Raw genomic sequence first — 22205 nt, 5'->3', positions numbered from 1 at the left:
CGACTCTTCTAGACCAATTCTAGAATCTAGAGGAAAGAAAATTATAGGAATTGGATTTGTAAGAAAATTCAAGTCGGAACTTTGATTTTCTAGACCAATTCTGAATTGGATTTGGAAGAAGATTCGAATCGGAACACGACTCTTCTAGACCAATTCAAGACATTTAAAGGAAAGAAAAGTTGATAAGTATAAAGATGACATTTGGGACTAGTTCAACTAGCATGAGCATCAGATTTTGGAAGAGTACCAGTACGAGCACTGGATTTTGAAAGATTACCAGTACAAGCACTGGATTTTAAATGGTTACCAGTACGAGCACTGGGTTTTAAATGATTACCAGTACGAGTACTGGGTTTTGAAAGTTTACCAGCACGAACACTGGATTTTGAAAGTTTACCAGCACGAACACTGGATTTTGAAAGTTTACCAGCACGAACATTGGATTTTTGAAAAATTACCAGCACGAACACTGGATTCTGAAGAATTACTAATTGATTTTGATGGAAAATTTTCAGTCTTCACCCTTATGACAACTTGGGCGACTGTCGGGGCCTCAGGATTTATCCCTTATCCTGAATGGGGAGTTCAATGCAAATTGATGTAGATGAATGCAGATGAATGCGAATGAATGCATGCAAATGCAAATGAATGTAGATGGGTGCACATGTGTGCAAAATGAGAGATTTGTTTGATCCTGCCTACATACAGAAAGTTTTGAAGCCAATTTTCAAAATAATGCCCCAGTATAACTGGGGAGTGAGAGTTTGGATGAAAGGATAAGTAGTTGACATTTGATGAGAATTCTCTAAGGATAACGAGGTAAAAACTGACAATGAGCTTCTTGGTTGATCAGAGAGGCACTTTAAAAAAAGTTACCTCTTATAAGAAGGCATTTAAACATTTGTAAATGAGGAATATAAAAGATGACGCCAGGCCATAAGAAAGATTCACAAATTTATTAATGCATTGAAGAAGAAAATAACAAATTGATATTAGACTGGGACTACATTGTCCCTTCAAAATGACAAAATAATGAAAGTGACATAGTCTCGACATTGTCGATTTTTAGAAAATTTGCTCAGGATGGTCGACTAGTATCTTCCTCATCTTCAATAAGGATATTCTTGTCGATGCAATCTTGAATGATATTCTTCAGGACGAAACAATTCTCAGTGTCATGTCCCACTGCCTGATGAAATTTGCAAAATTTTCCTTTGAATCTGCCCATGATTGTTGCGGGATCAGCTGCTTTAGGTAAACGGATCATATCTTTCGCGAGCATGTATTCCAAAACACTCTCTAGTGTCTGGTCCAAAGGGGTGAACTTTCGATCCGTACTCCAATCTTTGCGCTTTGGCTTTTCTTGATCTTTCTCTTTATGCTGAGGACTAGATTGAAGATGCCTATCATTGTAGGAGAATTTTCCTTTTTGGCCCTTGGATCCCTCTGAATAGTGATCATGATTCTTCTTATTGCTTTTGCTATCATTGGCAGAAAGAGTGAAGTGAGCCTTCGGAGATCTTACTGTATCTTTCGCGAGCATGTATTCCAAAAAACTTTCAAATATTTGATCCAAAGGGGCCATCTTGCGGTCCTGATTTCGATCATCATGTTGTACCTCTTGCCGAGTGCTTGATTTCTACTGAGACTTGGCAAAGACAGTCGACTGGTATTCTTTCTCACCCTTAACAAAGAAATTCTTGTCGATATAATCTTGGACGATATTCTTAAAGATGAAACAATGTTCAATATCGTGCCCCGTTGTTTGGTGGAATTTGCAGAAGCGGTCTTTCCATTTCCCTAGGGCGACCAGAGGATTAGCAATTCTTGGAAGCTTAACCATTCCTTTGCTCAGCATGTATTCAAGGACCTCTTCGAGGGGCTGATCTAGAGGAGTGAATTCGCGATCGTAACCCCAACCGTCATGCTTTTTCTTCTCTTTCTGTTGACTCAATTTTTCACTCTGCTTTAAAGATTTCTCTTTCTGACTTGTACGATTACCTTTGTTATCCTTGCACCCCTCGCGGTGGGCCTTGATAGAATTTGTCTTTTCTGAATCTTGATCATTCCTGACGGGAGTGATGCTCTTGTAGAAATCTTTGCTCGTGAAGACCTTCTTGCCCTTGTCGCGGGCCTGCAAATCTTTAATCCTTTTTGTCATTTCCTTCAGCTGTGTTTGGACCGGATCATCCATTGCTTGATTTTTCAATTTATAGGTTGTCCCTTGCCTATGAGGAGATCTTTGAAGTGCTTGCCAGACTTCATACTCTTCATCAGTGCCACCTACCGATTCTGATTCATCAGATGCATCCTCGTGTTGGATATATTTCTTGGATAGTTTTAAAACTTTCTTGGTTGACCGGCCTTTTGCCCTCTGCTTGACCTGGATCTTTTCTGTACTAGCTTCAGCTTGTTCTGTCAACATTTTGGTCATCATCTCTTTGAACATAGCATATATCTGAGGATCAACATCATCCTCTGCTTGCTGACCTTGACTTCTGACTGATCGGGGTGAGTCCATTTCCTCTTCTGAAGTGACTGAGTATGCAACGCCTTCAACTGATGAGGTTTTCTTTTCAGACCTTGTCTGACCCATCGAGTATCATAAATGCTCTCTTGAATGTTACTGATGCTCTCTGCAAGGTAGAACTGATGATTAGGCTTTTGAAGGAAATTTGGTTGAAGGAAAATATTTGTTGAGAATTTTGGTAGACAATTGAAATAATATCCCATTACTAGGGATTGAGTCGTCGCTGGAATTACAACAATTGCGTTGTTATTCTTTGCAAAATAAACAACTGGAAATATGCCTTGTTACCTAGGCGAGGTCGTCAAACCAGGATGAAATGAAGATTAAAGGAATTTTATTGAAAATATGATTTTAATAATAGATTTGACAGAGGGGAGGGGGAGAGACAGTTTTCCACCACTCCTGATAATCAGAGGACACTCGAGGACCAGGAAAAATAGTGAGAGTAATGAAAGAATCCCAGCCATGTCTGGCAGAATGGTATGCTCCGGACCACTGATCCGATGTGAGATCGAACTCTGGCAAGACCCCTGATAGTGGATGAATCTCTACGCGTTTTTGTCTCTGAGAGAACTGCCCGACACACCGCTCTGGATAGTAGTATGCGCAGAAGAATGGACCAAGTAGCCTGAACTGCTTGTCGTATGCATAAGTGTATCTAGGAGGTGATTCCTGACGATCAAAGTAGTCCCATACGACTTCTTCCTCCTGAAGGTTGTCGATCAAGAACCGGTATCGCGCAATTGGCAGAAGCTTTTCACCCTTGTATCTGAAGGAACTGGCTCGGACTGGCACATGCCGGAGGAACCAAGACTGCAAGGCATAGGTGCACCCTTCAACTAGGATCGACTCTCCGAGTGTGAAACGGGTCAACCCTCGGTATAGAAAGGCGAGTGCTGCCATGGCTATCGAGAGGCGGTTGGTCTGTCGACTTCCCCACCTTCTTAAAAGCTGAACTATTCTGATATCCATATAATTCCGTCCATCGGGAAAGAAAGCCAATCCCACCGTGCACAGAACCATCGCATGCTGAATTCTTTCTCGAGCTGTCCTGGACAACGAGCTGACTTCTATGAACATCCCATACTGTTTGTAGATTTCGATGAGGCTCACGTATTTATTTTCATCTTCTTCAATCAATGGCCAAGACTTGCGTCCTGTCATTCGAGCTAAAGCTTCTCGGGGGTCCAGACCCTTGACATTAATTAAAAACTGTTTCTCCAATGGATCTCCAGGCTGACCGGCTGGCTCGGGCAATCCCATAATCTCTGAAAATTCATCTATCAGCAACGTCATTTCTCCCCATGGGAACCAGAAAGTTGAAGTGCTCGGATTCCACCGTTCTGCTAGTGCATGGATCAAATTGCCGTTGACTGTCTGCTTTCCCACTGCGGACGCCAGTTCTAACCCACAATCGTCCAAGTGGTCTGGAAACATACGAGAGAAATTCTTGAACCATAAATAGTACCACCGGAAAAGAAGGATCCGGTGCTGAGGACTCGATGTTCAGGAAGACTTTGTCACACCTCGTAGGAGATGTGACCCTCAGGGAAGACTGAATCAAGCTGACTGGATGCCATCGGACTGGAAATCATTGGAATAAGACTTGGGAAAATATAGGAAATTTGAGGAAAATGCAGGCAGGATAAAAATAAAGTAAGAAATTCGAGATCCAGAAGACAGGAAAGATGGGAAATCACCTGGAGTTTTGAGAAAAATGGAAGAATTTTATGAAAATCGTCCAGGGTTTAATGAAATATAAGGAAGTACTTCATAAAATGAAGTGTTTTGAAAATCGTCCAGGATTTAAAACTTGGACAGTACATGGACATGGATTGGGGAATTTTGAAACATCGTCCAGTATTTTTAGAAAATTGGGAAAATATGGAAAATATGGAAAATAAAAAGAAATGACTATAACATATTCAATCACATTCTGCACAAACAAGTATGCACATACAGCATTCCCTAAAAGCTGACTCTAGATGCACAAATTTTGAAATGGCTGTAGGACCTTAATCCTAACTCTAAGGCTCAGATCATCTGTATCCAATCCAGTTATGCCTATATACTCAAGCCAAGGCTCGATGTATGTGGCATAAAATCAATTTCTCCGGTTCTAGGTTCAAGTTTTCCAACATCCTTGAGCACTTGCCGATATACGTTGGACTATGGCCCTTGGTACGTGGCAGGGGGGTTTTCACCCAAATAGGTGGCCCAGTTGTGAGGCTCTGTCTCAAACTATGGTTCTGGAAGAGAGCCCAGCAACGTGAAGACCGGGACAATATAGGTGGGGTGATTTTTGAAAAACATGAGCACATGCAATCAAACAGAAGGCTCTATGTCCTAAAGAGATAGAATTTTGAAATATTTGAAGAAGCAAACATTGTTTTCATACAATTCCTAAATTGAGGAGTGTTGTATTAGACCTAAGTCTATGTGAGCATGAATAATTCTCCTCAATATGGTCATACCAAACCATACCTAGTCTATATGCATTCCATGTCAGCTGGGTTCAAGTCTAGGCTCCTAGGTTCACATGATATCATAAAGCAAAGCTGACATTCCATGGAAATCGATTTTGACAATTCGAACTAAGCAAAGCATTAGATTGATCAGGAGAAGACAGGTCCCATCTCGGTCGCCAAACCTGTTATCATCGCAAAATTTTTAACTTTTTGCGAGTCAAAGTGACATTTGAAAAGTTTTTGAAAATAACTCGCCTCCGTTTTAAAATGCGGGAAAATTCTGTAGAATGGGACTCGCCTGTCGGTACGAGGTTCGACTGTTCCTGCCACCTTTAACAGGGGTAATCGAACCAAGGACCAATCTACTGCTCTGCTCTATTCAACTTGTCTAAATCATATTCTAATTTCTAAATGCACATAGAATCAGGCATGTGCTATGAATTTCTGAAAATGCATATTTGAAAACATGATGCTTGCTTTGAATAACTGAAACACTTAGAATAGATATCACATGGAAAATCATGAATTGGGATTTGAAATGTACTTCTGAGAAAAGTAAAAATCGATTTCTGAAGAAATGTAAGGATTTCGTGAAAATCGATTTTGAGAAATATGAAATAACTTTGAAAAACTTGATTTCTTTGAATTCAAACTTTGAAATTGAATATATAACTTGGAAAATCGAATTTGGAACTTGGGAAATACTTGAAATGTCATTGCCAAATCCATATTTTGAGAAAATCGATTTTTGAATAAGACTTAGAAAATTTTGAGAAAATGAACTTCTTTGAATTGAGATTTGAATTGGAATTGGCAAATGCATGAAATGAATGAATATGGATTTGAGGAATTGAGAAATACTTTTTGTATTTTGAGAAATGCAGTGCATTTTGAAGTTAGCCTAAGAGTGTAGGCTGAATGTGGTTAATGTGAAGATCATAAATCTGGGTATCATTCATATTCTGACTATGGCCATAAATACGAATTCCACCAAGTTTATAAACTTCATAAAAGCTAGTGTATGTGCCATTCGTGTAGACCATAGTGAGTTTGAATATGCATGAATCATCATCCATCACACATTAACATTATTTAAAAAAAATAAACTATATGCAATGCTGCCTAAGCTAAGCAGGAAATGTAAATTCTTATTCCAAAGTTTACATTTAATTTACATCACTATTGAAATTTAAATACATGAAATTAAAATCTTCAATATACCTGCAAAACTAGAAAACTTTGTTAGTAATGATATGTTGGCTTTTCTAGGTTTATCCAGTAATATCTAGAAATTACTGGATTTTGATAGATATAAGCCTTTTTGCCATGATTCCCTTAAATCAAAATTGATAAAATATGAAATAAAAATTGAATAAATATGAAAGAGAAGATATGAAATTTCGAAATTGGGGTCAAAATGACCAAAATACCCCTAATAACAAGACTATGGCCTTGAAATTAAGGTTTTTAGAAAGATATTTGATAAAATGCAAGTTTTGAGGTTTAAATGAAAATAAATCAAACTAAATATGCTATGACATGATTAAAAATATGAAAATTAGGGTTAGGGATTTCGAAATTTAGGTCAAATGACAAAATTGCCCCCGATAACAAGACTATGGCCTTGGAATCAGGGTTTTCTGAAATAAATTTTGGTAAAAACTTAGGTTTTATGCACTAAATGAAATCAAATGAGCATAAAATTAAACCTAAAGCATCCTAATATGATTATGAATATGATTAAACCCTAAAAATATATGTTTATGCATGAAAATCCAAGAATATCACAAATTTTGTGATTTTTGCAGTGTTTTGGAATTCTTCGAGTGTCCTGCTTTGCAATGCAAACCATTCAAGCATCAAACGGATTCTAAAAATCCTTAAAATTGCTATTTGCACTTGTGATAACCCTAATATCAAATTAGAATTATAAAAATATTTTTTTGGAATTAAATTAATCCGAAAATAGCATCAAACTCTAAAAATATGCTATTTTTGACCTAGTTCACCAACCAGTTTCAGAGTTAGACCCGAATCAGGGGTCAAACCTCTATGGAAATCTATGAAATTTTACATAGACTAAATAGACAGAAAAACAGAACTTTTCCTTTTTACAGATATGAAAAAGCCTTTAAAACCACAGAGATACTCATCCGACAATCCGGACTTGAATATATTGATTTTAACTTTGGTCCTAACTGATACTTTCAATTGAAAATTCCGGGATAACTAAAAGCACTCATTCAAAATATCTAAGATTTTAATAGTGAACTATTGATAGAAAAATAACAATACTCATTTTTTACATATCATGAATCGGATCTGTGGTTTGGGATTTATAAACAACACAAGTCTGATTAGGGTTTTGGAAAACCCTAACGAGTTTTAAATTGAAAATTAGAGTCTCTGACAGAGGCAAAATACTAAAAAGTAATAAAAAATTCTGAAAATTTCAGTAGATAGATCTAATTAATGTGAATCCATAGCATTTTACAGATCTAAAATCGGATATAGGATGAGAAAAATATCATCACAGCAAGTTACCTTCTTGATTTTAACAATGATTTTAAAGTTTTAAAAAGCCCGATTTGATGTCTGATTTTTCTGACAGAGTTCCCGAATCCCAAAATCTCTGATTTTTTTACAGTAGTTCATTTACATATTCATGTATCACATATAAAAAAATCAGCAATTAACAGTGAATATTTCAGTCCGAAACAACATGCTCTTTTATGTTCTAAACTTAAAACACACAGAAATTTGATAAAATCTAATAAAACATGCATTAACTAATAAAAACAATAAAATAAACAGTAAAACAGTAAAATAAAAATTATTTCTATGCTGGAAAACGTGTAATAAACATGAATAAACAAATAAATAAATAAAATATAGGGAATCCATGGCTGAAATTTGCTTTCACCTTTGAAATCATGGATTTAACCCATTTAACGGGTAAATCTCATGTTTCGTCGGTTAAGAACATGAAAAACGTACCTCTCATCGATTCTAATGGATTAGAATCCTTGAAATCACCCTCAAACTGAGTTAGATCATCTTCTTGGGTCGATTTTGGGGTTCTTGGACGAAATCCATGGTTAAATCCATGAACACAAGAGTTTCCATAGTGAAATCTATTGAAAAATCATAAAAAACTAATAAAAAATAATAAAATAATATTAAAAAAACTCACCTTGGGGCTGCAGATGCAATGGAGGAAGGTGGAGGTGCTGGAGAGGAGAGAGTGGCCACGAAAATTTGAGAGAAAAAGAGCTCTCCCTTGACCCCCTTTAGGTCCCCTATTTATAGATTTTCAAAAAGTCACTTAATTAGGGTTAATTAAGAGGTTTTTTCATTTTTTCAGGACTCTTTCTAATAAATCCACTAAGGGCAACGATTTTTTGGAGAATTATAGCCTAGGTGGGACTCTAATTAATCCCTAATTAACTCCTAATTAAAACCTAGAAAGTCCAAATGTGGCACCACCTAGTATGGACCCACATTTGGTTTTTAAAACCTGAATTTAAAACCTTTAAAAACCAATGGTTTAAAAGTTAAATAAAATGGATTTTTAAAATTGATTTTGACTCATTTAGACATCTAACCTAGGTAGGACATTGACTAATCCTAGTCTAACCTTGACTTATTCAAATGTGGCGCCACCCCGAGTGGGCTCCACTTGAATTTTCAAAAAATGATTTTAAAACCTGAAAATGAGAGGTTTTTGAAAAGAAATTCAAAAGTAGACTTTGAGATTGAAAGTTTTGAAATGGTACAGAGTCTTGACTGAGTCAGAACTCCTCTAGATACGGCGCCAATGGGGTGGGCCCCACATCGAAGTTTTGAAAAACTTGAAAAAATACTAAAAATGGCTTTAAAAAAAAGGTTAAAATCAACAGTTGAAATTCAAAGTTTTAAAAATAGAGTTCTAAACAAACTGGAACTCTGGGCTAGAGTCCTGGATTTATAGGACTCTGAGATTTTGGTTTTTAAAAGCCAAATAAAGAAATTTTTGAAAAGATTTCATCAAAAATGGTGAAACAAGTCAGAAAATATAGTCAAGGTTAGACTCCTAACTCGATCAGAACTCTAAATTAGAGTCTTGGATTAACTGGACTCTACAAAATGACCTAAATTTTGAAAATAAATGGAAATAAATAAAAAATAGAAATGACAACGGAGTTTAAAACAGACTCCTGACTGGACTAGGACTCTGGGACAGAGTCCTGATCGGACTGAAACTCTAGATTTTTTTGGTATTTTTCTGAAAAACAAATGAAAGAACTTGTCAAAACAGTGAAAACAATATCGAATATTGAAATAAAAGAGAGTTCTGATTCAACTGAGACTCTAAGGACAGAGTCCTGATTGAACTAGGACTTTTAATTTTTGGATTTTTTGAGAAAACAAATGAGAGAATTTTGAAAAACAAGTGAAAACATGATGAAATTGAATTTTGGTTCAGAGTCCTGATCTGATTAAGACACTAAGAAAGAGTCCTGATTCGATCAGAACTCTAAGAATTTTGGTTTTCTGATGAGCAAATGATGAAACTTGGGCAAAGCTTTTGAAAACCAGTGAAAATGAAGCGAGAACATCAATTTTGGATAGAGTCCTACTTCGATCAGGACTCTGGGGTAGAGTCCTGATTTGATCAGGACTCTCAGATAAAATCTCAGAATTTTGAAATTCTTTGATAAAAGTGTAATAGTTTTGGTAGATTGAAAGATTTCTGAAAGATTCTCTCAAAATTGAAATCAAGATCAGAGTCCTGATCCAACTAGGATTCTCTGAATAGAGTCCTGCTTTGACTGAAACTCTGAGTTTCTGACTCATTTTGAAAGATTTTGAAAGATTTGATTGAAAATGGATAAAAATAGCTGTAAAAGATTAGAGTCCCAATCCAATTGAAACTCTAAAAAAAGAGTCCTAATCCGACTGAACTCTTTGAAGAAGAGTCCTGATCCCACTAGGAGTCTAAAATTTTGGCCAAAACAGAAGATCTTGAAAGGTTTTCTTCAAAGATAGGTAAAAAGGTAGTGAAAAGTAGAGTTTTGATCCGACTGGACTCTGGAAAAAGAGTCCTGATCCAACTAGGACTCTAAAATTTTTGGAGATTTTTGACAAGTAAAGGAATCCAGAAGCGACACCACCTAAATGGGTCTCATCTGAGAATTGAAATTGAGTTTGAAATGAATCCAGATTATTTTCTGAGAAAATATTTCGAAATATGAGGTCCTGGGGTTGGAAAATGATAGAATGTTGAATAAAAACCCAGGTTTTGAAATTGATTTTGAAAGAAAGCTTTAAAACTCAAATCTGGATTGAATGTTTTGAAAACAGGAGTGCTGGATCTCGAAAATGAGATGTAATGACATGTAATGACATGCAATGTTATGCAATGCGATGAAATGATATGCAAAAATGTATGCAGTGATATGCAATTACATATGAAATGGACAAACACTGGATGAGGGTGAAAATTTGGGGTGTTTACAGTCGGAACTTGAGACTTCAAAAATACGAATATACAAAAAGGAAAATCCGAGTCGGAACCCGGTTTTTTTAAATGAGTAAGAATTGAGTTTGGAAAAACTCAAATCCTCAAAACAATGATTTGTCCAACACGAGCATTGGATTCAAAAGGAAGTTCAAGTCGGAACTTGAGACTTCAAAAATACGAATATACAAAAAGGAAAATCCGAGTCGGAACCCGGTTTTTTTAAATGAGTGAGAATTGAGTTTGGAAAAACTCGAATTCTCAAAACAATGATTTGTCCAACACGAGCATTGGATTCAAAAGGAAGTTCAAGTCGGAACTTGAGACTTCAAAAAAAATAAAAAATAAAATAAGAATATACAAAAAGGAAAATCCGAGTCGGAACCCGGTTTTTTTAAATGAGTGAGAATTGAGTTTGGAAAAACTTGAATCCTCAAAACAATGATTTGTCCAACACGAGCATTGGATTTAAAAGGTAGTTCAAGTCGGAACTTGAGACTTCAAAAAAAAATAAGAATATACAAAAAAAAAAAGGGAAATCCGAGTCGGAACTCAGACGAGAAGGAGATAATTCCCACCCCAGAGTCAGATTTGAAAGGATTGACGAAAAGAAGCGTGAATAGATTCCGACGATTATAAAGATTTATTCAAGGTTCTCGACCCAAGATGGTCTGAACTTTGAGGACTTCAGGATTTTCCCTTATCCTGAAGAAGAATGAATAAAGGTTGATATAAATTGAAGAGTTTATGGGAAATAGTTCAGGTTTTATCCCTTAACCTGAAAGGGATGTACCTCGAAGAACGAGGTTTAGGTTTATCCCTTAACCTGAAAGGGGAAAGAACAAATGACAAATAGATTTTGAAGAATAAAGAAGAATTTAACAAAGAATCAATCAAAATTGATAAAATTAAAAATTGACAGAAAATTGAGAAAGAAATTGATGAGGAAAGACTTCAGGATTATCCTTTATCCTGAAGGAAGAAGGAAAATAAAAGAAAGGGAAAGAATTTAAGGAAACTTATTTAGAATTTATTTTTAAAAAAGAATTCTCACGGGTAGCATTGATGCTCCTATGAGGGATTTCAGGATTACCCCTTATCCTGAATGGGAAAAGAATAGAATTTAAGGAAAATTTAAATGAAGAGAAATTGATATAAATTTAGAAAATCAAATGAAGGTTGATAAAACTTGTTATTTACAAAAGAATCCTCATAGGTAGCACTATCGCTCCTGCGAGGGGTTTCAGGATTTTCCCTTATCCTGAATGGGAAACACCTCGGACAACGAGGGTCAGGTTTTTCCCTTAACCTGAGCAGGAAGATAAGAATAAAGGAAATACCTCATGGGAAAGAGGCATCAGGTTTATCCCTTAACCTGAAAGGGTTTAAAAATAGGGGAATAAAATTTAGTAAAATTAATAAAACTTAATGAAACTAAACCAATTGATAAAATTGACAATAAATCGATAAAATTTGATTAGATAAAACGAAACGAATGCAATCTTAATAACGACAACCAAGTTATCAAAGAGTTGGTAAAATTTTTAGAAAATGATTTATCTGATCCTGCCTGCATTTATGATGAAGGAAAATAAGTATAGATTAAAATAAAATGCCCCAGTATCAGGGAGAAGATGTGAGAATCTAATAGGAAATCATTGCTTTATTGAGAGAGATTTTTGAAGAGTACAAAAGACTAGGAATTTAAGTGTAAAATCTCTTCAAATGTAGGGCATTAATAGGATCTGGCAGTTCCATTCCATCTGCGTTGATCAAACGATAGGAATTGCGAGGCAACGCTTCCTTAACCACATAAGGGCCTTCCCAATTGGGTGACCACTTGCTCTTTGGCCGATGCTTGAGATGAGCTGTTGATCTGAGCACAAGATCATTAACTCGAAACCTTCTCTCAATAACTGACTTGGCGTAATGCCTAGCTATCCTTTGACGGTAGGCCTGAGCGTGCTCTGCTGCCTTGAGTCTTTTCTCGTCTAATAGATCAAGCTGTACCAATCTCTGCTCCTGATACTGATCAAGCAGAAGTTCCATGAGTGACGCAAACTTGAGTGCGGGCTTCTGAACATGTAGAGGTAACACCACCTCCGTCCCATAAACAAGCTCTGAAGGCGTAGCATTGGTTGGGGTTCGAATGGTGGTTCGGTACGCCCAAAGTGCATCGTGCATCTTCTCGTGCCAATCATGTCCCATCTCCACAATTCTTTCCAGAATGCGGATCAAAATCTTGTTGGTGGCCTCTGCTTGGCCGTTCCCTTGGGGATAGTAAGGAGCTGAGAAGTGGTGATAAATCCCGAACTTCGAGCAGAAGGTCTTCATCTTCTCATTCTTGAAATGGCTGCCATTATCTGACACAATATCGTGTGGGATGCCGAAACGGCAAAGAAGATTCTTATGGATAAACGAGACCACATGTCGGCCTTCTACTGTTCGCAGAGTGATAACTTCGACCCATTTGGGGTAGTATTCTGTGGTCGCGAGGAAGTATCGGTGACCATTAGAAGCTGAAGGAGTGATCGGACCAACTACGTCGAAGGCCCACATTGAAAAGGGCCAAGGAGAGACCACAGATTGCAAATATGTGGCTGACGCATGAATGGAAGGTGCGTGTATTTGACACTTGACGCATTTCCTTACAAATTGATGGCAATCCTGCTGCATGGTTTTCCAGTAGTATCCTGCCCGAATAATCTGCTTGACGAGTGTCTGGTAGCCGACGTGACCACCACAAATTCCTTCGTGTGCCTCTCGGACAACTTTCATGGCTTCATCCTTATCTAAGCATCTGGCATACTCAGAACTGAAACCACGACGGTAGAGAATGTCGCCGAGGATGAAGTAACGTGTTGACATGCGCTGAATCGCGTGTTGCTCCTTTTTTGGCGTTTCTGCTGGAAATTCACCGGTTCTGATGAAATTTTTAATGTCTTGGTACCATGGCTTCTCTTTCTGAGCGGCTTGGTTCACTTGTTCAGTTGGAATGTAGGCAGGTTGATCAAGTCTGCCGATCTTGAAGGAACGACAGGATTCACTGTCTTTAAAAGACAAAATAGAGCCTAAGCAGGCCAGGACATCGGCTATGTGATTGTATTCTCTCTTGACATGATTGAGCTAAAATTCTTCAAGGTTGCCTATGAGAGCTAAGGCAATCTTCTGATAAGGGATTAACTTTGAATCCTTGACTTGCCATTCAGTATTAACTTGACTGACAACAAGTAATGAGTCGCCGAAGGCGTGTATTCTCTTGACATCAAAGCTTTGCAAAATCTTGAGGCCTTGTATTAGAGCTTCATACTCGGCCATGTTATGAGTACATTGGAAGTCGAGTTTGAGGGAATAAGGAAGCATCTCCTTTTCGGGAGTGATTAGCAAAATCCCAATCCCTATGCCGGACATATTCTTGGCTCCGTCAAAGAATAGAGTCCAGACTGGAGATTCTTGAGTACTGCAGATGCGGTCATCAGGAAAATCATCTTCTACTTTGATCTCTTCTGTTAACGGGAAATCTGCCAACTGATCTGCGATGGACTGACCCTTGACTGACTTCTGAGAAACATATTCCAGGTCATACTGCATTAGGAGGACTTGCCATTTCGCAATCCGTCCGGTAAGGAAAGGCTGCTCAAAGATGTATTTGAGAGGGTTAAGTCTCGACAAGATTTTGATTTCTGATGCCATTAGGTAATGTCTCAGCTTCTGACACATCCACACTAAGGCTAGACATGTCTTTTCCATCTGAGAATATCTCTTCTCGTAATCGATGAAAGTCTTGCTGATGTAGTAGATGGCATGCTCTATCCGGCTGCCTTCCTCATACTGTGCAAGAAATCCGCCACAAGCATTGTGGTTGACAGAAATATATAAAAGGAGTGGTTTTCCGAGTTCTGGCGGCTTCAGAACAGGTGGATTGAGAAGATACTGCTTGATGCGCTCAAATGAGAGCTGGCATTCTGGTCCCCATTCAAACTTCACTTCTTTTCTCAGCAAGTGATTGAAGGGCTCGCATCTCTTGGCTAAATTGGAGATAAAGCGACGGATGGACTGAATGCGACCCTGAAGGCTTCGCAACTCTTTAAGATTGGTGGGGGATGGCATCTCAATGATCGCCTTCGCTTTAGCAGGATCTACTTCTATGCCTTTCCTGCTGATCATGTAGCCAAGCAGCTTGCCTGACTCTACTCCGAAGACGCATTTCTGTGGATTGAGTCTCAACTTGTAGAGAATAAGTCTTTCGAAGACCTGGCCGAGAGCATCAAGATGATCCTCTCCTTCTTTGGACTTGACCAGGATGTCATCCACATAGGCATCCATGTTCTTGTGCATCTGATCATGAAAGATCACTGCCATAGCCCTCTGATAGGTTGCCCCGGCATTCTTGAGTCCAAACGGTATGACTGTATAGTAAAAGGTACCCCAAGGCGTGGTGAAGGAAGTTTTGGATTGGTCACGAGCGGCCAATTTGATTTGATTGTAGCCCGAGTATCCATTCATGAAGGAGAACATGGCATGGCCTGCCGTGCTATTGATCAGAAGATCGATGTTGGGGAGTGGATAATCATCCTTTGGGGTGGCTTTGTTCAGATCTCTGAAGTCAATACAAATCCGAACTTTGCCATTCTTTTTGGGGACTGCCACAATGTTTGCCAACCAGTCTGGATACTCAATGGTCCGAATGAATCCTGCCTTTAACAACTCCTCAAGTCCTTCTTTAACTTGTGGTGCTACTCGGGGATCCATTTTTCTGAGTTTCTGCATGATTGGTTTGCAATCTGGCTTCAACACAAGGCGATGCTCGACTAATTTGGAGTCTAAGCCTGGCATATCCTCATAAGTCCAAGCAAAGACTTCCTGATGTTGTTTGAGGAAGTAGATGAGCTTTTCCTTCTCATCTAAACTTAGCCTGGAACCAATTTTGAGGATTCTTGGATCGTCTTCTGAACCGATGTTGACATCCTCCGTTGGATCTTGAACCAATGGCGATGGTTCATCTTGCTTCTGAATGCTGGCAAATTCTGGCAGATCTTGAATTGTTGAGTCAAATTCTGCCAACTATTCGACCTGCTTTGTTACTTCGCTGACCTCTGCCCCTGCCTTTGCCTTGCAGGTTCTGGCTGGTTTATTTTGAAAAAAGTTGGTATTGATAACGAGCTTTTTGAATGATTTAGGAGCCATGATCCCGGCAATCCTGGCAGCGAAAAGAAGGCCTTTGAGAAAAAGGAAAAAAAATGTTCGAAAAATAGCCTTTTGTACAGAAACAGAGAATGGCAACATAGACAAGGATATAAGCAGAGAATTTGTGTACACCAAGATGAACAGAGAAAACAAACTTTTCATTGATGAAGTAAACTTGATATTTACAAGCGATCGTTTGAAGAAAAGAAAGAAGTTGGGGCGGATCTTGCCCTTACAAGATGACAGAAAGGAAAGAAAACAGAAAACACTGGCATTGTCTTCATCACTGGGCTCCCTTGACGAAGATGGTCTTTCTGCCTGATGACTGACCTGTGAAACCCAAGCCTGTGCCGGTGACATGCTGAGCGACGATGATCGGCTCCAGAATGCCGTCCTCATTTCTGCCCAAACCCCTGAAGGGTTGGTAACCGTGCTTCATTAGAAGATCAAATCCTTTTCTTGTTTTTGAGAACTGGGGAAAAAGCGGGTGATCTTTGAATGAAGTGCAATCGAGGCGTCCTCCTAGCTTGAAGAAGCGAGGTCCCTGCCACTGAACCACTGCGGTGACATTTTCTATTGGCTGGACTTCTTTCAAATTTAGCATATCCAGACTTTCACTCAGATCAATTTCTTCGGCTTCCCGGATGCTCGGGATGTCGGCAGTGAAAGTAGGACGGGGAATCATCGGCTGCGGGAGTCGTTCTTTCGAATCCTCTCCTAGGACCGTGGTGATCATGCCTCCCTTCGACCACTTGATACACTGGTGAAGGGTTGATGGGACCGCATTGGCGTTGTGGATCCAAGTGCGCCCAAGTAGTAGATTGTACGTAGGTGGCACATTCACTACATGAAACAGGACCATATGCACCGAATAGTTGATAAAAATTTCGAGAAATATCTTCCCCTTGGCTGTCTGTCCGTGGTTGTCAAAACCATAGATCGTGATCGGATCCGGGGTATATTCATCTTCTTTTAATCCCAAAGCCTTGGCTGTCATCTCTGGACAGATATTTAGGCTGTTGCTCCCGTCGACTAGCACGTGAGGGACTGTCATGCCTCTGGTTCACACCACTATATATAGGGCATTGTTATGAAACGAATGAGGCTTTGGCAAATCCTCATCAGAAAAAGTGATCGGTGCATTTGTCATGGCCTGATTGACGATTTGAGCCATGTCTTGCGGAGTCGTGCTAGGCTTGACTTTGATCTTTCTGAGCAGATCTTCTAGCACTTGCTGGTGCTCTGGTGAAGCGTGGGTCAGATCCAAGATAGAGATGTTGGATAAAGCAGTAATCGGCTTCTGAACTGACTCGAAAGCTTCTTCTTTCTTTGAAGCTGTCTTGATAAAGAGCTTCGGGATTCTGGGGACCATCTTGGCAATTTCCATTGTTGCCTTTGTTGGTTTGCTGGAAGATGCAGTGGCATCCGCCCTCTTGACGGATGAGTGTGCCTGGCGAAGGACTAGGACCTGATGTTGATCCTGAATGTCCTGTTTAGAACATGGTTGGATGCTATCTTGAAGAGAGAATGCCTGCTCCGTGATGACCGAAGCTGAGTGCTTGGGAAATGGCTTGGATAGAATTTCCGGTTGTTCTTCTTCATCCTCAATCAACAGGTTCTTGTCAATGCAGTCTTGGATGATATTCTTAAGAACAAAGCAATGCTCGGTGTCATGTCCCACAGTCCAGTGAAACTTGCAGAACTTGTCAGTCCATTTTCCCATAGCAACGGGAGGATCCGCTACCTTGGGAAGTTTGATCATTCCTTTCGACATCATATATTCCAAGATGTCTTCGCGGGACTGCTCTAAAGCTGAAAACTCCCGATCATAACTCCACCCTTCGTGCTTCGGCTTCTCTGACTGCTTTGCTTCAGGCTGAGGCGCTGACTGAACAGGCTGTGGCTTAACAAATTTCCCTTTTTGGGCTGCCGAGTTTGTCCTTTCGGCCCTAGGATGCCCTGAGTTCTTGCTGCGATTCTTCTTGCTTTTCTTTTTGCCAGAGCTACTGCTGTTATCGGAAAAATCCGTGGAATAAGCAACATGAGCCTTTTTCTTCTGCTCAGGGTTTCCTCGGACGAAAGGGTAACCCTCATATAGGCCATTATTCAAGCCGGTCTCGAGCCACTCGGCTTTCTCAATCAGTTTGATGAATGACTTGGCGGACGAAGTGGAAATGAGGTTCCTCAGAGGCTGGGCGAAATTATTCAGAATAATCTGCAGAGCATGTTCCTCTGGGATGGGAACCTTCATTCTATTACAGGTGCTTCTCCACCTGTGGATGAATTCGCTGGCTTTTTCGTTCTCCATCTGTTTTAAATTGTACAGATGATTGAGGGTTGGTGAGGCTTCGACATTAAACATGAAGCGTTCAATGAACAAGTTCACGACCTTATCGAACTCTCGTAGTTCGATAGGATTAATGTGGTCTGCATACCACCTGGCTGCTACACCTTCTAAGCTGCGAGGAAAGCAAATGAATAACGCCCGATTGTCTTTCCTGAAACGGCCGCATTCGGCATAAAAGGTGGCCAAATGAGCCTTAGGGTTGCTAGTTCCGTCAAATTTAAGGAACTTGCGGGGGAGATTTTCCAGATTGTCATCCCCGTCCAGGCCATGGTAAAAATCTTCACCGAAGTAGGTCTGCTTGCCCTTGCTTTTGGCCTGAATATCCTTGATAGCCTGATTCATTTCTTTCATCTGTTCTTGCATTGGGTCATTAACTGGAACAGGCTTATTGATTGATTCGGGCTCTGCAGCGGTCTTTACAAACTGCGATGGAGGATTCTGATGATAAACAAATTGCTCTTCCTCTTCTGATTCTTCTTCTACTGACTCCGTTTCTTCAGAAGCGGTGTCAGGCTGGACTTTTTTCTTGATGATCCTGATTGGTTTCTTTACAGCCTTCTTCTTTGGCTTGCTTTTTGGAGCAACTTCTTTCTGACTGGCCTCCGCCTGTTCTGACATCATTTTGGTCATCATCCTTTTGAACAGGTTGTACATGGCAGGATCTATATCATCTGCTTGGTTCTGATTCTGTCCCCTGACTAATTTGGGAGAATCCATCCCTTCGGCCTCACTATCGCTGTGTTGAGGAACTGTTTCTTTTCCTGCCCTTGTTACAACCATTTTGCCAATGCCAGTGATTTCCTGTTGAAGGTGAAAGGAATGGTTAGGGTTCGGAGGAGTTTTTTGAAAGTGCGATTTTTGAGAAAAGACATGAAAGAGGGAATTGATAGACAATTTTTTAGGTAAGTTATCCCATCACCAGAGATTGGGTTATCAGAAATTTTTGCAATGATTGTGTCACCTTTCGTGGCAACAAAATGCGCCTTATGACCTAGGCGAGGTCGTCTATCATGACGAGAGATAATCGAAGAAAGAATATATATAAAAAAAATGGGTCTCATCACTGGGGATGGATTCGTAACTACATAAAACAATAAGATTTGGCCATAAAAAGCTTTTTATCAGAACAAAAGTTTGCATTTTCATTAATGACGAAATTTTAAATACAAAGAGAAGGTGGGCAGACAGTTTGCCACCATTCTCGATACTCTGATGATACATTAGGACCGGGAAATATAGACAAAGGAATAAAGGAGTCCCAAGTGTATTTGGCTACGTGGTATGCTCCAGACCACTGATCCGACCGTAGATCGAACTCTAGCATGCGGCCTGTCGGGAAGCGGGTGTTGACACAAATCTGCCACTGTGAGAACTATCGAAGACACCTCTCTGGCTCTACGCAGAAGAAAGGGCCGAGCAGTTTGTAGCGCTTGTCACGAGCATAGGTGTATCGAGGAACGGTCTCTCTTCTGTCGAAGAAGTCCCAAACGATTTCCTCCTGATGCAGCTTCTCGATCAAAGCTCGGCACTGAATGGCTGACTTCGGCTGCTTGTTGCTGAATCTGAAAGAACTAGCTTTTAACGGTACATGTCGCAGGAACCACGACTGTAAGGCATACGTGCATCCTTCTACCAAAATGGTTTCTCCGAGGGCGAAACGAGCCAAACCTCTGTAGAGAAAAGCTAGAGCTGCCATGGAGACTGAAAGCTGACGGGTCTGCTTTCTTCCCCATCTTCGAAAAAGTTGGGCGACTCTGACATCGATAAAATTCTGACCGTCCTGAAAGAACGCCAGCCCCACTGTGCATAGGACCATGGCATGCTGAATTCTTTCTTTCGCTGCTCGAGATAAGGTATCGACTTCTTCGTAGGCCCCATACTTGTGATAGAGTTCGAACAGATCGATGAACTGACTTCCGTTGATCTCCGCGAGAGGCCAGGATCTGCTCCCTGTAGCTTTGGCCAATGCTTCTCGAACATCTACCCCTTTGACATTGATCAAGAACTGTTGCTCGACTGGGTCGTCTAGCTGACCAGCTGGTTCTGGCAACCCCATGATGTCACTGAACTCGTCCATTAGCAAAGTCATCTCTCCCCACGGAAACCAAAACGTGCAGGTACGCGGATTTCACCGCTCTGCCATAGCTTGAATCAGACTGTCGTTGATGGTTCGCTTGCCAACTGTCGATGCCATCTCCAATCCACAATCATCCAAGTGGTCTGGGAACATACGTGAGAAGGCGGTGAACCAAGAATAGTACCACCGAGGGAAGAAGGTACGAGACTGGATGACCCGATGATCTGGGGTTCCATCCCTTATTTGACAGAAGACATGATCCCAAGGAAAGATAGCATCGGGAGATTCAGATGCCATCGGAGTGATACTGAGGCAAAAAGAGGAAGAAAATCAGATAGAGTGCAGGACTTACGGACAAATTTTGATGAAAGAAGAGGATAAACACAACTCCTAGAAATTTTTGAAAGACCGAGGGGCTTAGGAAAAGATTTTCCAGGGTTTTTAAGAAAAATTTTGACACACAAAAGAGAAAAGAATGTAGGTAAAGGGAAAAAAAAAAATACACCTGCTGTTTTTTGAAAAATAGAGGAAAATTTTGAATAATATACATCCAGGGTTTTGAAAAAAAGGTTCGACATATATAGGAGAATACAATAAAAATTACACAATCAAAGCTGCACAAACAAGGATGCGCACACAACACTCCCTAAAGGCTGACTCTATATGCAATATTTGAAATAGCTTGTAGGACCTTAATCCTAACTCTACGGTTCAGATCATCTGATTCCAATCAAGGTATGCCGATATACTCAAGCCGAAACTCGAAGTACGTGGCCTATAAGATATTTCTCCGGTTCTAAGGTAAGGGCTTCCCAACATCCTTGAGCACCTACCGATATACCTCGGACTATGGCCCTTAGGTACGTGGTAGGGGGCGCGAACCCAAATAAGTGGTCCAGTTGTGAGGCTCTCTCCCGAACTATGGTTCAGTGAGACAGCCCAGCAACGTGAAGACCGGGACAATATAGGTAGGGATGTTTTCAAAATATGATCAACATGCAATAAAATCAGAAGGCTCTAATGCAAGTCCTAAAGAAATAGATTTAAATAAAGAGAAGCATACACTTGCATACATTGTTTGCATTCAATCCCTAAAATTGAGTATTTAAGACCTAAATCTAATGTGAACATGGAATAATCTCCTCAATATGGTTCTACCAAACCATACTTAGATCCTATATGCAATGGTGTCAGCTTTAGGACAGAGTCTAGGCTCCTAAGGTTTGCATGGAAATGTAGCTGACATAGAAGAATAAAGACTTAGAAAATATTAAAGCAAAGCAAAGGCATAGATCCAACCGGACGAAGATGGGTCCCATCTCGGTCGCCAAAACTGTGATCATCGCAAAATTTTTCCTCTCTCATGGTTTCTCTCTCTTCCTTCTCTTTCCCTTTTCCAACCTCTATTTTCCTCCTTTTTGAAGGGAGAAGAATAAAAGAAAGAAAAGAGAGAGAGAAGAGAAAAGAAAGAAAGAGAGAGAGAGAAGAAGAACTCTTTTGCGCGGTCTCACTTGACCTTAATTTGAAAAAATATTTAGAAATTTAACTCGCCTCCGTTTTTGAAAAATATTGCGGGAAAATGGAGAGACGGGATTCGCTTGTCGGTACGAGGTTCGACCGTTCCTGGCGCCTTTACCAGGGGTAATCGAACCAATGATCGAATTTATGCCTTTTGCTTTGCCTAAATATAATCTAAGAATTTATTCTAACTTCTAGATGCACAAAGAATCATGCTTGTGCAATGCAAGGATGTATGCTCTTTTTAAAAGATATTTTTGAAAATTCCCAAGTTTTCTGAGATGAACTTTGATAAAGGAGTGAAGAAATGATTGAATCTAACTTTAGAACTTGAGATAGATCAGAGAAGTTCTAAGTTTTTGAAGTAAATCAGAGTTGGGAGAATAAATCTTGACTTTGAGAAAGAATGATTTAAAGCTTTGAAATGAAGTCTCAAAGTCGGAAATGGATTTTAAATTTTGAACTTGAATTTAGGAAAGGAAATGAATACTAGAGATAGGATGAAATTTAATTTTTGAAGTTCGAAATTGGAATGGACTGAGAAAATCAAAGGGTATTTAAGAATAGAAATGGATTTT

This window comes from Nuphar pumila, chromosome 1 (genome assembly GCF_984573655.1).
Source record: "Nuphar pumila chromosome 1, dmNupPumi1.hap1.1, whole genome shotgun sequence".
NCBI lineage: Eukaryota > Viridiplantae > Streptophyta > Magnoliopsida > Nymphaeales > Nymphaeaceae > Nuphar > Nuphar pumila.
The sequence above is the reverse complement of the archived record's forward strand: the minus strand, read 5'-3'. Positions refer to the sequence as shown.